The sequence below is a fragment of the Tiliqua scincoides genome, chromosome 1 (assembly GCF_035046505.1).
Source record: "Tiliqua scincoides isolate rTilSci1 chromosome 1, rTilSci1.hap2, whole genome shotgun sequence".
Taxonomy (NCBI): Eukaryota; Metazoa; Chordata; class Lepidosauria; order Squamata; family Scincidae; genus Tiliqua; species Tiliqua scincoides.
In genome coordinates, this window is record NC_089821.1 from 5,687,501 (window position 1) to 5,702,558 (window position 15,058).

General features: G+C 44.9%; 1 pseudogene; it reads right to left on the reverse strand.

The window, feature by feature from the left end:
* Positions 1–14,706: 14,706 nt before the first annotated feature.
* On the reverse strand, positions 14,707–14,827 carry LOC136637131 (5S ribosomal RNA; annotated as a pseudogene).
* Positions 14,828–15,058: the final 231 nt, after the last annotated feature.

The window sequence follows — 15,058 nt, forward strand, 5'->3', positions numbered from 1 at the left end:
GCTGTGAGATACGGGAAGCTGGACGAGCTGGGCCTATGGCCTGAGATGGGCCTATGGCCTGAGTCCTCAGCAGGACTCATGTTCTTATCAAAACTGACTCAGACCCCAGTAACATGCATGATGTTTGGTTTCACATTTGTGACTTTCGTCCATAGAGATGTGGGAGTAGCATAAGGTTCAAAACTGATGTGCCCATAGGGGGGAAAATGTATCTTATTTATTACTGACTGCTCACACTCCGTGAGTTTGAATGTGTGTTATGGGTTTAGTATTTCACCCCCCCCCCCATGTAGCAGGCAGTTCCTTATCAGTAGCTCTGGGAAAAACTGCCGATGACAATGCGCCTCTCATTTTCGTGAAACAATAGCAACACCAACAAAAAAACCCCCAAATCTATTTAAAAAGCATTTTATTTGGGTTTCATTTATTATTTCATGGGGGGGGGCCAAGGGTAATAACTGTGGCTGCATCTGCTGACACTATACCACCTATATCCCCTACCTACTACACTTTTAAAGCGATTATAATTTATAATTATTTGTTATATAATGTTTTTGACTTGGATTTTGTGCACGCTCCCAGCTGTTGCACTAAATACCATTGGCTGGGATGTAATGTGACCCACAATCCAATGCTATCCGCCCAATATAGGATCGCCTACTTCCGCACAATCCGGCTCGTCCTCTTAGGTCATCAGAGAAGGCCTTTTTACAAGTGCCACCGCCTAAGGAGGTACGTGGGGCGGCGGCAAGAAATAGGGCCTTCTCAGTAGTGGCACCAACGTTACGGAACTCCCTTCCCCTTGACTTGAGAATTGGCTCCCTCTCTTGAGACTTTTCAGCGAGGCCTGAAGACCCTTCTGTTTAAACAAGCCTTCTGAGCTCATGGCCTTTTTAACATCTTTTCTACATCTTTTAGTATTTTCTACAGGCCTGATTCCTCTACGATCTGCTGCTTTATGCTCTTTTTATCTAACTTTTTATCTGACTGCTGTTTTATGGTATCTGTTAATGTGTTTTTAATGTTTTTATCTGTTTGTTAAATTATGTTTTTAATATGTTTTTAACATGTTGTAAGCCGCCCTGGGTCCCTTTAGGGAGAAGGGCGGGGTATCAATAAAGTTTATTATAATTTATTATTATTATGCCTACTTGCTTGGGAGTCAGCCCCACGGAACTTAATGGAGCCTAATTTTGAAAGCCCAATCCTATGCTTCTCAATACCCGGGGCTGCAGTGGCACCAAAATAGCTATGGCTACATCCTGCTGGGCTGGGAAGCAGTACCGGGGCTACTTGGGGTAAGGGAGTTTATGCCCCCTTACTATGTGTAGTGACCAGACAGCCTCAATGGGTCTCCTCAGATCAGAGCCTGCTATTGAGTGGGTGCAGATTCAAGGAGTCCTGTGTCAGGTTTCCTGGACCGGGAGGGGGGTTAGGATAGGGCAGCGGGGCCTGTTGCCATCTACACCCCTTCCAGCCCTGCTCTCTCCCCCCTGCTACGCCTTCCCCCCTCCTCTTACCCCAGAATGCCTCCCTCCTCACCTTGACTTACTGTTTTCCCACCTGGTGCTTGTATGAAGGGGACGTGTAGTGTCTGGCCAGCCTCCTACTGGTGTATACTGTATACACCACTGTATACACTGTATACCTACTGGTGTATACTGGTGCATACTGGTGCTGGGCCGGTGCTGACTTTCACAGGCATGCCTTATGGCACATTTGCAACAGTGTGTGTCAGCGGTAGGCCAGCGCAAACCCTTTAGGATCGGACTCCGAGTACACTTACATGGGATTGGATCGTTAATTATAACAAGGTCATGTTTTAAAAATGGCACCAGTATTCTGGATTTCTTTTCAGCTATTCTTCCCATTCTTAATTGTTGTAAGTATCTTAAGCTGAATCTATAATTGCCCTAATGTGCTTCCTTTTCAAAAAAAAAAAAAATGCAGTAATCCTTTATTATTCTTTATTAGCCTTTATTATTCTTTGTTGTCATTTATTATACACCACAACATGCCATCTGGGCAGGCAGCAGCCCCTGGATTGTTTTCTAAAGCCTTTGTTCTGCTGCTGTATTTCATAATCATGTAAGTTAATCCTGTTTAGTCTGGGAAACGTCCCCTTATAAGATACAGGCCATGAGCAGCCAAAATGTCAGTGGCAAATGTACCTTACTTAATCAAGTGTGAAACTTTTTGGACTTGTCTAATTAAAGAAGGCATCAACAGAGCCTTGCCGAAGCCCTTATGTTAAACTATGAAACCATAACAGTATTTAAACCTTGGGGGTGTTACTGTATTTCCCAGAAATGAAACTGCAGTTGGGCAGCCCAATTCTACGCCGGCCTCCACTGGTGGAATGAACAGGTGAACCGTTGCAAATGTGCCGTAAGACACATTGCACCAGCACGGTGGCCCATCAGGCCAGTGGAAAGGCCTTGAGCTGGCCTCCCACCACCAGTCAGAGGCCATTGCCCACCAGAGCAGGTAGGTACTCCACAGGATGGTGGGAGGCCAGGGGGAGGGTGGAATGGGGCAGGGAGAGGGTGTAACGGGGTAGGGGAGTGGAGGCAGGGAGGAGTGCAGATCAGACCTGGAAAGAGACCATGGATGGCGGAGGAGGCCTCTGCAATATCCTATGTCCCCTCCCAAACCTGAAAGCCTGAAGTAGTGTGGATCTAAGTAGCAGCATGGAGGCTGCCGGAAGAGTGAAGGTGTTCCCTTACCCCAAGGAGATCTCCAGCAGCCACAACTCCTGCACTGGAAGTGGTGGAGACGGCACCAGCAGGCAGGAATTTGATTGGGCTGTTACAATATGTAAGCTGAGTCCTCATTTATATGCTACTATCGTGGGGTGCGGTGGGGTTGCGGGAAAGCCAGAGGTCTAGTCTCAGCTTCCCAAAAAACACATGAATCAAAACCCCAACCAGGGAAGAGGTGAGGGCTGATATGAGTTGTCTTAACCATATGGTCCATTAATTCCGAATGGTGAACACCACATGGAAATTCAGATGACTGATTGTGGCATGGCCTGTGTGGAAACAGTTCAGTGGCAGCACTTGAACTGGATCAATGTTACCTGTGCAATCTGTCATGTTGTATGAGCACTAATTCTTTATGCCAGGGTGACCATTTGCGATCAGAAGAGTGGATGACATCGTGAATTTAACAAGCAAGAACAAAACTACAGTGGCTGAATCCATCAGAGATTCACTGACCATGACATCTTCTGGATTGATTGGCAGGTACTTCTGTTGCTGGCAGGTACTTAAGCCATTTATGCCCACAGGTATACATATTTGATGCCTGTTGCATAAATGCAGTGTTGGGCAGAAATGACTTAAGTTCACCAATAGCACTATCGTGGCTACTAACTTCAGCGGTGAGGATCAAAAGGCCACTCAGCTTGTAGACATAATTAAGGTTTGCATCACTTGGTGGGAGAACTCATTGTATCACCCCCATGATGGACCTCCTCTTATACCAGTCCATACTGAATAAATTACAGTATCCGACGCACAACGTAAATGCAGTGATATCACTAGGATTGGTGTAACACTCATTAACTGTATTTATTTATTTTAATTGTTAACAGTACAGGTCACCCAACAAATCAGTGACCAACCAAAAACCAGCAGCCAACTTGATGACACTCACATAACTGAATGAGGGCCCAATCCTATCCAGCTTTCCAGCACTGATGCAGTTGTGCCAGGGGGTGTGTACTGCATCCTGTAGTGGGGGGTGTAGTCATGGAGGCCTCCTCAAAGTGAGGGAACATTTGTTCCTTTACCTCGGGCCTTCATTGCAGCTGCATCGGCGCTGGAAAGTTGGATAGGATTGAACCCTAAGAGTTCTAGTATTAGCTCTCATTCATGGAAATGAGAGCTGACTCCTACTAGCACCTTAAGGGTTCCTTGCTGTGTCATAATAGCCACCACATTGGATCTTGGATTGTTCAGTTTTGAATCAAGCAAATTCACTTTTTGTTACATAAGGCAGTTGTGTTTCTTTTCTGGTTAACTGGCCATCACTTTTGATCAAATATAGGTATTTCAATGCAGTTTTTTGCTTTGGATTCTGCATTAAATTATCCATCAAATGGTATATAACATGATTGTATTATTAGAGGAATTAGAGGGCAGGTCTCTCCTGGATTGAGACCTGGTTGAAGACCAGGAAACAGAGAGTGGGTGTCAATGGGCAATTTTCACAATGAAGGGAGGTGAAAAGTGGTGTGCCCCAAGGATCTGTCCTGGGACTGGTGCTCTTCAACCTCTTCATAAATGACCTGGAGACAGGGGTGAGCAGTGAGGTGGCTCAGTTTGCAGACGACACCAAACATTACTGAGTGGTGAAGACCAGACGTGATTGTGAGGAGCTCCAGAAGGATCTCTCCAAACTGGCAGAATGGGCAGCAAAATGGCAGATGCATTTCGATGTAAGTAAGTTTAAAGTCATGCACATTGAGGCAAAAAAATCAAAACTTCACATATAGGCTGATGGGTTCTGAGCTGTCTGTGACAGATCAGGAGGGAGATCTTGGGGTGCTGGTGGACAGATCGATGAAAGTGTCGACTCAGTGTGCGGTGGCAGTAAAGAAGGCCAATTCTATGCTTGGGATCATTAGAAAAGGTATTGAGAACAAAACGGCTAATATTATAATGCTGTTGTACAAATTGATGGTAAGGCCACACCTGGAGTAGTGTCCAGTTCTGGTCGCTGCATCTCAAAAAGGATACAGTGGAAATGGAAAAGGTGCAAAAGAGAGCGACTAAGAAGATTACAGGGCTGGGGCACCTTCCTTATGAGGAAAGGCTACGGCGTTTGGGCCTCTTCAGCCTAGAAAAGAGACGCCTGAGGGGGGGCATGATTGAGACGTAAAAAATTATGCATGGATAAAGGATAAAGGATAGGGAGATGCTCTTTACTCTCACATAACACCAGAACCAGGGGACATCCACTAAAATTGAGTGTTGGGAGAGTTAGAACAGACAAAAGGAAATATTTCTTTACTCAGCGTGTGGTTGGTCTGTAGAACTCCTTGCCACAGGATGTGGTGATGGCGACTGGCCTGGACGCCTTTAAAAGGGGATTGGACAAGTTTCTGGAGGAAAGGTCCATTACGGGGTACAAGCCATGATGTGTATGCGCAGCCTCCTGGTTTTAGAAATGGGCTATGTCAGAATGTCAGATGCAAGGGAGGGCACCAGGATGAGGTCTCTTGTTATCTGGTGTCCTCCCTGGGGCAGTTGGTGGGCCACTGTGAGATACAGGAAGGTGGACTAGATGGGCCTATGGCCTGATCCAGTAGGGATGTTCTTATGTATTATTTGTAAATTCCAAGGTTTTCACAATTTTGGAAATTAGTGATGTCATCTTGCTAGGGGTGTCACCCAGTGCAATCTGCACCCCTTTAGTGATGCCACTGACTCTACTCAACTGACCTGAACGTTACAGGAAGGCAAATTGCTGTTGGTCTTCATTTATGATGGAATTCCATAATGGCATTCTCTAGAGCAGTGGTTCTCACACATTTAGCACCAGGACCCGCTTTTTAGAATGAAAATCTGTCAGCACCCACCAGAAGTGATGTCATGATCCGAAGTGACATCCTCAAACAGAAAATTTTTTAACCATCCTAAGCTGCAACACTAGCCACACTTACCCATGAGAAAGTCTCATTTATCCATTGTTAAAAGAATATACATAGTAGCTTGTTAACAGTACAGGTCTGTAACATTTCCCCAAATGCAGTCACACACCAGGGTAGCATCAAGTCTAATATATTAAAAATAAAATCTTGAAATGAATGGGGACCCACCTGAAATTGGCTTGTGACCCACCTAGTGGGCCCGACCCACAGTTTGAGGAACACTGCTCTAGAGACTGTTGTTCTGGAGGGCAGGTCCTGTGGTGTGTGCCAGGTAAGTGAATAATAGTCGTGAGAGAGAGAGAGAGAGAGAGAGAGAGAGAGAGAGAGAGAGAGAGATGAATATCAAAACTTTTCAAGGCCTGAAACCTGTTGCATTTGTCTGTCTATCTGAATGAATGATAAATGTCCCTTGATAACCACTCGATCATTTAGAGCAGACTCAAAAACTTTATTTCATTTTATCTACCTTTTAATGTGAAAATAGGAATAACAACCTAACCATTTCATACAGTTGTATTACTGCTGCTTATATTGCTATTGCTGATCTTTATTTTTAAAGATAAGTTTTAACTTATTTTATTACAGTCATTTTTTTTTTTTGTAAACCTCTGATTTTTTAAAATAAGAAAACAGACTAGAAGTATTTTAACCAACCAAACAAGCCTACTTATAACATATTGGCAACTCCTTACTACTTGTTAAATTTTAGCAGCGGTGTTAATGGATAATTTGCAGGGCTGAGGATGCACTTGGGACTAAGATGCCAACAAAACTCGCATCTTGTATCTTCTCTTGTTAACGGCTTAGCACAATCTCCCCATGCGCACACACACACAAGTAGGCAACATATAATGCAGAAGGACCCCATGTTGACAGCACACCATAGTCCATGTGGACCATTTGTGCTACCCCTGCTGACGTCCCTTCTGCTTTCCAAATGGATAGGTGAACAGCGTATACTCAGACCGGGCTCATTTGACTTGCAGAGATCAGATGCACTAAGACACATCTAGTCCCGGAACGAAGTAGTGTAGAGAGATGAAGACAATGCCAGCTGGTGAAATCCTCCACAGCTGTAGAGACCAACTCCTCTGTACTCTTCCCAAACCGATCCCCACACGGCACATAATGTTTCAAATCCAAATCTTTATTATGATCTCAGTTCAACAAAGAATAAAATCAATGCTGCACCACTTGATCAGCTACAAAATGTTTAAAAACACAATACAGATGGTGCAATTGCATTGGGAGACCGAAAGCGCCCTCCAGCGGCCAGCGGGAACATGGACCAGGGGCATGAAGACCTGTAACATCATGACATGGTTCTGTGTGATAGAGTGTCTTGGCAACCTTCAGTCTCGAAAGACTCTGGTATCGCACTCTGAAAGGTGGTTCTGGAACAGCGTCTAGTGTGGCTGAAAAGGCCAATTCGGGAGTGACAATCCCTTCCACACCAGGAGCAAGTGCAGTCTGTCCATGGTCTGTCTCCCTGGCTATGGGCCTTCCTTCTTTGCCTCTTTGCCTCAGACTGTTGGCCAAGTGTCTCTTCAAACTGGGAAAGGCCATGTTGCACAGCCTGCCTCCAAGCGGGCCGCTCGGAGGCCAGGGTTCCCCACCTGTTGAGGTCCACTCCTAAGGCCTTCAGATCCCTCTTGCAGATGTCCTTGTACCGCAGCTGTGGTCTACCTGTAGGGTGCTTTCCTTGCACGAGTTCTCCATAGAGGAGATCCTTTGGGATCTGGCCATCATCCATTCTCACAACATGACCGAGCCAACGCAGGCGTCTCTGTTTCAGCAGTGCATACATGCTAGGGATTCCAGCACGTTCCAGGACTGTGTTGTTTGGAACTTTGTCCTGCCAGGTGATGCCGAGAATGCGTTTGTGTGATAGAACTTCTAAACAATATCAGTGAAGAAGAGTTTCCTTGCCATAAGGTGGCTGTTTTTGGTGTCATGCCTACAGCTAGAGGAATTCTTAATTCCCCCCCCCCCCCCCGATTTTATTTTTTTCCAAGGAGGAAAAGTGCAGAAAGTGGTGTCATGTGGTTTTATCCCAATTGTGTATTTTATGTATTATAATTATATAAATATAATTGCTTTAAAAGTGTACTAGGTAGGTGTTATAGGTAGTATAGGGTCAGCAGTTACAACCACAATCATTACCCATGCACAAGCCCCCCCCCCCATATCCAGTCAGCCAGTGACCAATACGCAGAGGTGATTTATGTTTTACCAATTTTGGGGTGATTTGAATTTGTGCCAATTTGGGGTTTTTTAAACACAAAAATGAGAAGTACAGAAAGTCGTGCTTTGTGTTTTTATTCCATTATTACTAAAAAAAACACACACCCCTACCTATAATCTATGCTTCATCCTAATTGCTTGTATTCCTATGAGGCTATGTTAGTCACCCCTAACCACACCACAACTGCCTTATAGCATGCTCTGACCAACCTTTCTAATGCCTCACTTTGGTTCAAGATTCCAAAGATCTCTGGGAAATTGGAGATTGGGTCAGAGAATCCACAGGTGTTTAATGGAGGGCTGCTTGAATACTTCATTCCAAAACAGTCACTAGACATGATGATGATGATGATGATGATGATGATGATGATGATGATGATGATGATGATGTACAATGTTTACTTTGACTGTTCTGGGAAAGAAAGGGATTGCTAATTGGTTTCATGCTGTCTTCTGTTTTATTTGGGGCAGTTGAGATTTTGTGTCATCTTGCTTTATTGGGGTTGAGGATTAAGGGCCCAATCCTATCCAATTTTCCAGTGCTGGTGCAGTTGTGCCAGTGGGGTGGGCACTGCATCCTATGGTGGAGGGGCAGGCACTGGGACCTTTTTAAGGTATGGGACAATGTGCTCCCTTATCACAGGGCTGCATTGTGGCTACACCAGGGCTGGAAAGTTGGCTAGGATTGGGCCCTAAGGCTGCCCAGTTGGACCAGTGGTCACTCTAATGGGGTCATTCTGATGAAATGACCAAAGACTGAGGGAATGCATTTTTTTCATGTTACCACCTCTTTTGGGGGGGGGGGGGCAGGAGATCATATCTCATATTGGCTATTAGCAGTCTGCTCTCTCTCTAACTCTCTCTCTCCTCCTCCTCCTCCTCTTCCTCCTCCCTGCAGCTTTGCCCCACCTCAGTTCTGGCAGCTGCATTTGTTTGGCTTCATCCCACCTTCACCTATGTTGGCAAAACAGGATTACATATTTAACTTCTTCCCCCCCCTTTATGTTGAAGTTATTATTTTGCTTTCATTTTGGAGAACGGTGGCTGATTATTCTTGAAGTGTACAGTTCTGCCAAGTTTTCTGTGTGCTTCAGGGGCAAGAGGGTTGCCCACAGCTCTGGGGTCCTTTGTTGACGCTGCAGGAAATAAAAGAAGTTGTATAAAAGCTCCACAGTCTCTGTGGATAGGAAACTCATTACCAGCTCCAGCTCTCTGTTTTATTCCTAGCCGCGTTCCCCTGTGGGATCTCAGCGCCTTGCAGGACGAAACCAGTGGGGCTCATTACTTATCAAACAGGGTTTAGAGTTCTATTGGTGCTGGAATCCTTCTGCCAGTCAGGTAAAGAACCCAGGTCTTTATCCTTCCCGGGACAATGCCAAGCAGTTCAGAAACTTCTCGGAAGAAGTCATGCCTTTTTAATGCAGCAAGCTGCAGGTGTTGCTCCCAAAGGCTCTGGGTACTCTTCTCGGCCGACTGACAAAGGAAGAATAGGAAATTTGCTTTAGAATTCAGCAACTAAGAGACATGGAAATAATAGGGACACCATTTTGAGACTTCCTACATTTTTCCCACGAACCACGGACCATGACTAATACCCTGAGGGTGAAAAAAAAACATCCCTTTTCCCTTTAAGGCATGTATAGAATTCCCGTGTGTTAGATAAATAAGCCTCTTGACCTCACCTTGTTTTAAGGCTACAATTCATTGCCTGGCAATAATAGCTGCTCAGAGAGAAAGAATATGAACTCACTCTCAATTTCACTAATTAGGAATGCTTCACAATTGTGTGGGCTGTTTTTATGTTGTTGAGAACTAACCTGAAGTCCTGTTGGGTCATGTAGGTTGGCTAAAAATGTCCAGAGAGAGAGAGAGAGAGAGAGAGAGAGAGAGAGAGAGAGAGAGAGAGAGAGAGAGAGAGAGAGATGTATTTACAATATGATGTAAATACATCTTCTCTCTCTCTCTCTCTGTCTCTTTCTCTGTATATATTTTTGTGTGTGTGTGTGTGTGTGTGTGTGTGTGTGTGTGTGTGTGTGTCTATATATATATATATATATATATATATATATATATATATATATATATAGTCTGGTAACTATATAGTCTCTCTCTCTCTCTCTCTCTCTCTCTCTCTCTCTCTCTCTCTCTCTCTCTGGATTTTTTTAGCCAACATACATGGCGCTACAGGACCTCAGGTTGGCTCATAACAACATAAAAATAGCATAATATATAAACAATCTGAAGTACAACATTTTAAAAATGCCATCGAAACCCATAACTATTCAATTTAAAATAAAAATGGAAATAGTTTGCCACTATCTTCAAACTATTTTTGAAACTATTGCAAATATATACAATTCCAGCTGTCTTGCTTTTTACCTCATGAATGCTTGTTTTTTAAAAAAATTAAACGTTTCCTAGTTTTCAGATGGCGAGGACAGAGTAGACCTGTGGAGCGTATCTGTAGAAGGAGAGGAAAATAGCCACCACCACTGAAGAGGAGGTCCTGCTCATCGGTCTCAAACTGGTCACTATTACCAGACTAGAAACAGCCTCAGTTGGTACATCAGACTAAGTGCGCAATCCTACCCTGCGCTGGAACAGGCAAGCCAAGAGGTGTGCGCTGTATCCAGGGCAGGATAGGGGCCCAAGGCGACTCAGCCAGAGGCAAGGGGAAATGTTTCCCCTTACCTACAGGTAAGGTGCCTTCTTCCCTATGGGTCTCCTCAGACTTGCGGCACCTCCTGATGTGGCACGAGTCCACGGAGACCGGAGCAGCTTACCATACCATACTATGTCATTGCACTGACAGAGCATAGCACGCTGCAAGCTATGGGGAGGGCATGATTCGTGGGGGGTATAAAATGTTTTCTTATGTACCTCCCTGCGGGCCACCTGACCTCCAGTGGGTCTCTTCAGACCGACACCAGCTGTTTGCTGGCTTAAAACAGAGGGGGAATGGGGCAGTGTGGGGCAGGGAAAGGGGAGCAGGATCTCAGTCTAAGCTGCTCCCTCTCCTGCTTCCTGCCTAACCAGTTCCTGCCCTGAACCACTCCAAATCCTCCCCCATTCTACCACCCCTCACTGTCGCTGACCTACTTATACCACAGGGCACCTGGGAGCCACTGTTGTGCACATGAATCTATACCAGGGAATACAAGGTTAGATCCTATCCCCTGAATGCTTGTTAAAAAAAATTAAGTGGGGCCATTTTCACTGCCATCCACAAAGTACATTCACTTTTTAGCTTGAGTGCTGCCAACCCAGGCCTTACAGTGGCAAATTGTAAGATCCTCAACTGTAAGCCCTGGATAGGATTGGGCTGGATAGGATTGGCCTGCTAGTAGCATTAGTCTGGGTACTTAGCAAGTTTCCTTTTGGAATATCACACAACACCAGAACCAGGGGACATCCACTAAAATTGAGTGTTGGGAGAGTTAGGACAGACAAGAGAAAATATTTCTTTACTCAGCGTGTGGTTGGTCTGTGGAACTCCTTGCCACAGGATGTGGTGACGGCATCTGGCCTGGACGCCTTTAAAAGGGGATTGGACAAGTTTCTAGAGGAAAAATCTATTACGGGGTTCAAAGCCATGAGGTGTATGCGCAACCTCCTGATTTTAGAAATGGGCTATGTCAGAAGGCCAGATGCAAGAGAGGGCACCAGGATGAGATCTCTTGTTATCTGGTGTGCTTCCTGGGGCATTTGGTGGGCCGCTGTGAGATACAGGAAGCTGGACTAGATGGGCCTATGGCCTGATCCAGTGGGGCTGTTCTTATGTTCTTATGTTATCTTTGTTGCCATTTTTCTTGAAAACGGTTTTGAATGCTCGTGTGAAAATTATGGCTTCTGAAAATGATCCCCTCCCTGCCCTGCAGTTCCTCTGTGCCTCTTTCCACCCCACTGCCAAAAATCACCCAACTCCCAGCAGTGGCTTTTGGGCGAGGACTGTGAGGCTTTGGAAGGTAGGGGTAGAATGAGGAAGGAGGTTTGCGAGGGCTCAACCCTATCCAGTTTTCCAGTGCAGGTGCAGCTGTGCCGATGGGGTGAGCACTGCAATGGGTGGGCAATCACAGAGGCCTCCTCGAGCGAATGCTTGTTCCCTTACCTTGGAGCTGCATTGCGGCTGCATCAGTGCTGGAAAGTAGGATAGGGTTGGGCCCTGACTAACCTTAGCATAGAAAATGTGGCATGAGACTCTGTGTGGTGGCTGTCAGATTGTCAGATGCAATTCCACCTTCAGCGATTACTATCCAATAACTACTATCCAGAAAATGTTCACTGGCTGGCTGCACTTCTTCTCTGGCCATTATTATTATTATTTATTTCATGTCATGTCTATTACTGAAAATAATATTTATGGGGGGGGGGGTACCAAAAATTTGTGGGCCACCCAGGTGCCAAATGAACTCGGTACACCACTGGGGCTGCAAAAATGAAACTGGTTCCCTAATGCATTTAGGGACACCTCTGGGTGTCATGGAAGATTTAGCACCCATGTTTCCCAGCTTGTCTAGTTACATACATAGTGTGTGAAAAGGATTGTTGTAGCCTTCCTTCCCTCCCTAAAGCCTATTAGCTTCACAGTGTGAATGAAATCTTCCTACTTACCACCACTGGGTGGTGGGCCAATCCTATGGGCCAATCCTATGACTACCACTGTCAGAACATGCGTTCCACCAATGCAGGCTGCCACAAAGCAGCCATAAAGCACCTTGTGGCCGTGCAAGCTGTCCTGCATGTGGCAGGAGACATCAGGAGGATAATAATAATAATAATACAGGTATTTACATACCACCTTTCTTGGTCTTTGTTCAAGGCTTTATTCAAGGCGGTTTACATAGGCAGGTGATTTAAATCCCCGTAGAGATTTTTACAATTGAAAGAAGGTTCTATCTTTCAAGAACCACAACATTCAAGATGTTTCTTTCTTGATCTGGTTTCACATTCTGGCCTCCATCCTCTCACGCTCAGAGCAGGTGGAAATAGCTCGGCTTCAGCTTGTCAGCTGCTCCAAGGTCGCACGGTGCCGGTGGCCTCGAACTGGCGACCTTGTGGGTGTTATCTTCAGGCAAATGGAGGCTCTACCCTCTAGACCAGACCTCCTGCCCAGATCACCAGACCCTAGCAGTTGTTGGACTCTAAGAGAAAAATGTATTAGTTGGGACAGCATCACAAAACATCTAGTTGTACATCTATTAGATTGAATTTCAAAACCAAACTCTTTCACTCAGATTGCAAAGGAAGATCAACCCCTTTGGGACGGAAAAGTGAAGGCATTGGGTGTCTTTCATCTTTGCGGGAGGAATGATATCAGTTAGCTTTATCAATAAAACTGTAAATATGTGACAACAACCATCTGTGTTGCTAGTTCTAAGATTGCAAGCTATTCAATATTCTCTTCTCTGTTGTTAACATTAATTTAGACTTGCTCTTTTGTGATAAGCAAAACAGTTGTTTACTGTTAAGAGTAGGAGGAAAGTGTACTCATTTCAGGTTGTCAAAAATGTGTCTCCACCTCCGTAGCCCTCTTACAAGATTCCTTACAAGGAGACATTTTAGAACCCCCCCCCCATTTAATAGCAGACACCCCCCCCATGTTATATCATTTCCAGGATAGGTTTGATACATGAAAATGGGAACTGCTACTTGAGAAACACAAGTTCACCTTTGCTATATAGAACTAGTTTTATGTGTATTGTTTGTTTTTAAATTCAGGCCAATATGCTTTTAGAAATGGACTTATTCAGCAAGCACTTTTGCCCCTTTGTGTCAGTTGAAAATGTAGGACAGCTGGTGGACTGCTGCTACCGTGGTTCCTTCTAACAACCTATGGGCCGCTGGTAGGGGAAGCAGTCACATATACACTTCTAGTGAGGTTGGACTCATGAATTGGTGAGGAGGTACCAAACCCAACAAATATGGAGGTCACACAGGCAGTCAGAGTCCGACCTGACGTCATGAATCCAAGAAGCAAGGGAGAAGGGAGAACTCCATGAAATCCTGTTCATTTGATGGGGAAAGTGTTTCAGGACCATGGACAGATCAGTGAGTGTTGTTTGCTCTTTTCTAAGCACCAGGCCCTTGGGTGCCAGGATGCAGGCCTTTTGGTGGTCTCCAGCGTGAGAGTTGTAGTCCTGTCTCAGGGGTCTTTAGTTTGGAAAGTTGCTGGGTTGTCAGGAACCTGGTCCCATGCCTTCACAGTATGTAATGCGGCCTCCTCCAGCGTACTTGGCTATCAGGATCTAGATCTGTGATGGGACTTGAGATCTTGACCCCCACAGCAGACAGTCTACTCATGTGATCACTTCCCTTGGAAAGGTTACCAGATTTGCATGTGAAGCAGCATCCGTGATTAGCTGTTGCTCAGATAAAGTGTGACTATGAAGAAAGTGTACATCTTTTAAACATGCTGTTGTTGCAGTTCCATTTCTCACAAGTGTTGAAAACATCCAAACTTTAGTTCATCCTTCTCTGACCTCTCTCTCTCTCTCTCTCTCTCTCTCTCTCACACACACACACACACACACACACACACACACACACACACACACACACACCAGTTTCAAATGTGTATGTTTCAAATGTGGAGACAGCACAGATCTCTCTCTCTCCCCCCCCCCCTCTGTGTGCGTTTGCCTGTCTACCTGTCTGCTTGTGGCTGGTAGTCAAGACAAAGATATCAGCAGACTCCAATTCTGATGCGCTCAAAAAATGTTGGAAAAGAAAGCACAAATCATTCTACCCATCTTCTTTTTTTATTATTTATTGGTTGGCAACCTTCAGTCTCGAAAGACTATGGTAGAAGCCTGCAGCACCTGGTATTCCCAGGTGGTCTCCCATCCAAGTACTAACCAGGCCTGACCCTGCTTAGCTTCCGAGATCAGACAAGATCAGGCATCTGCAGGGTAACATAAGACAACTAAAATTAACAAACACAGACCCACAAAACCTTAAACATACAATAATATAAATACACACCCTAAAACTTCAACAAATAATAAAAACGCACATTGAAAATTATATAGCAAGTGTGGAATTCTAACTCTAAATTTTTTTTTGTTCTTCTACAAACTATTAATCAATAATCATTCGATGTTTAAGTATCAAATATCTTAAACAGCCTCTTACTTATTTCTGCAATACTTTCTTAAATTG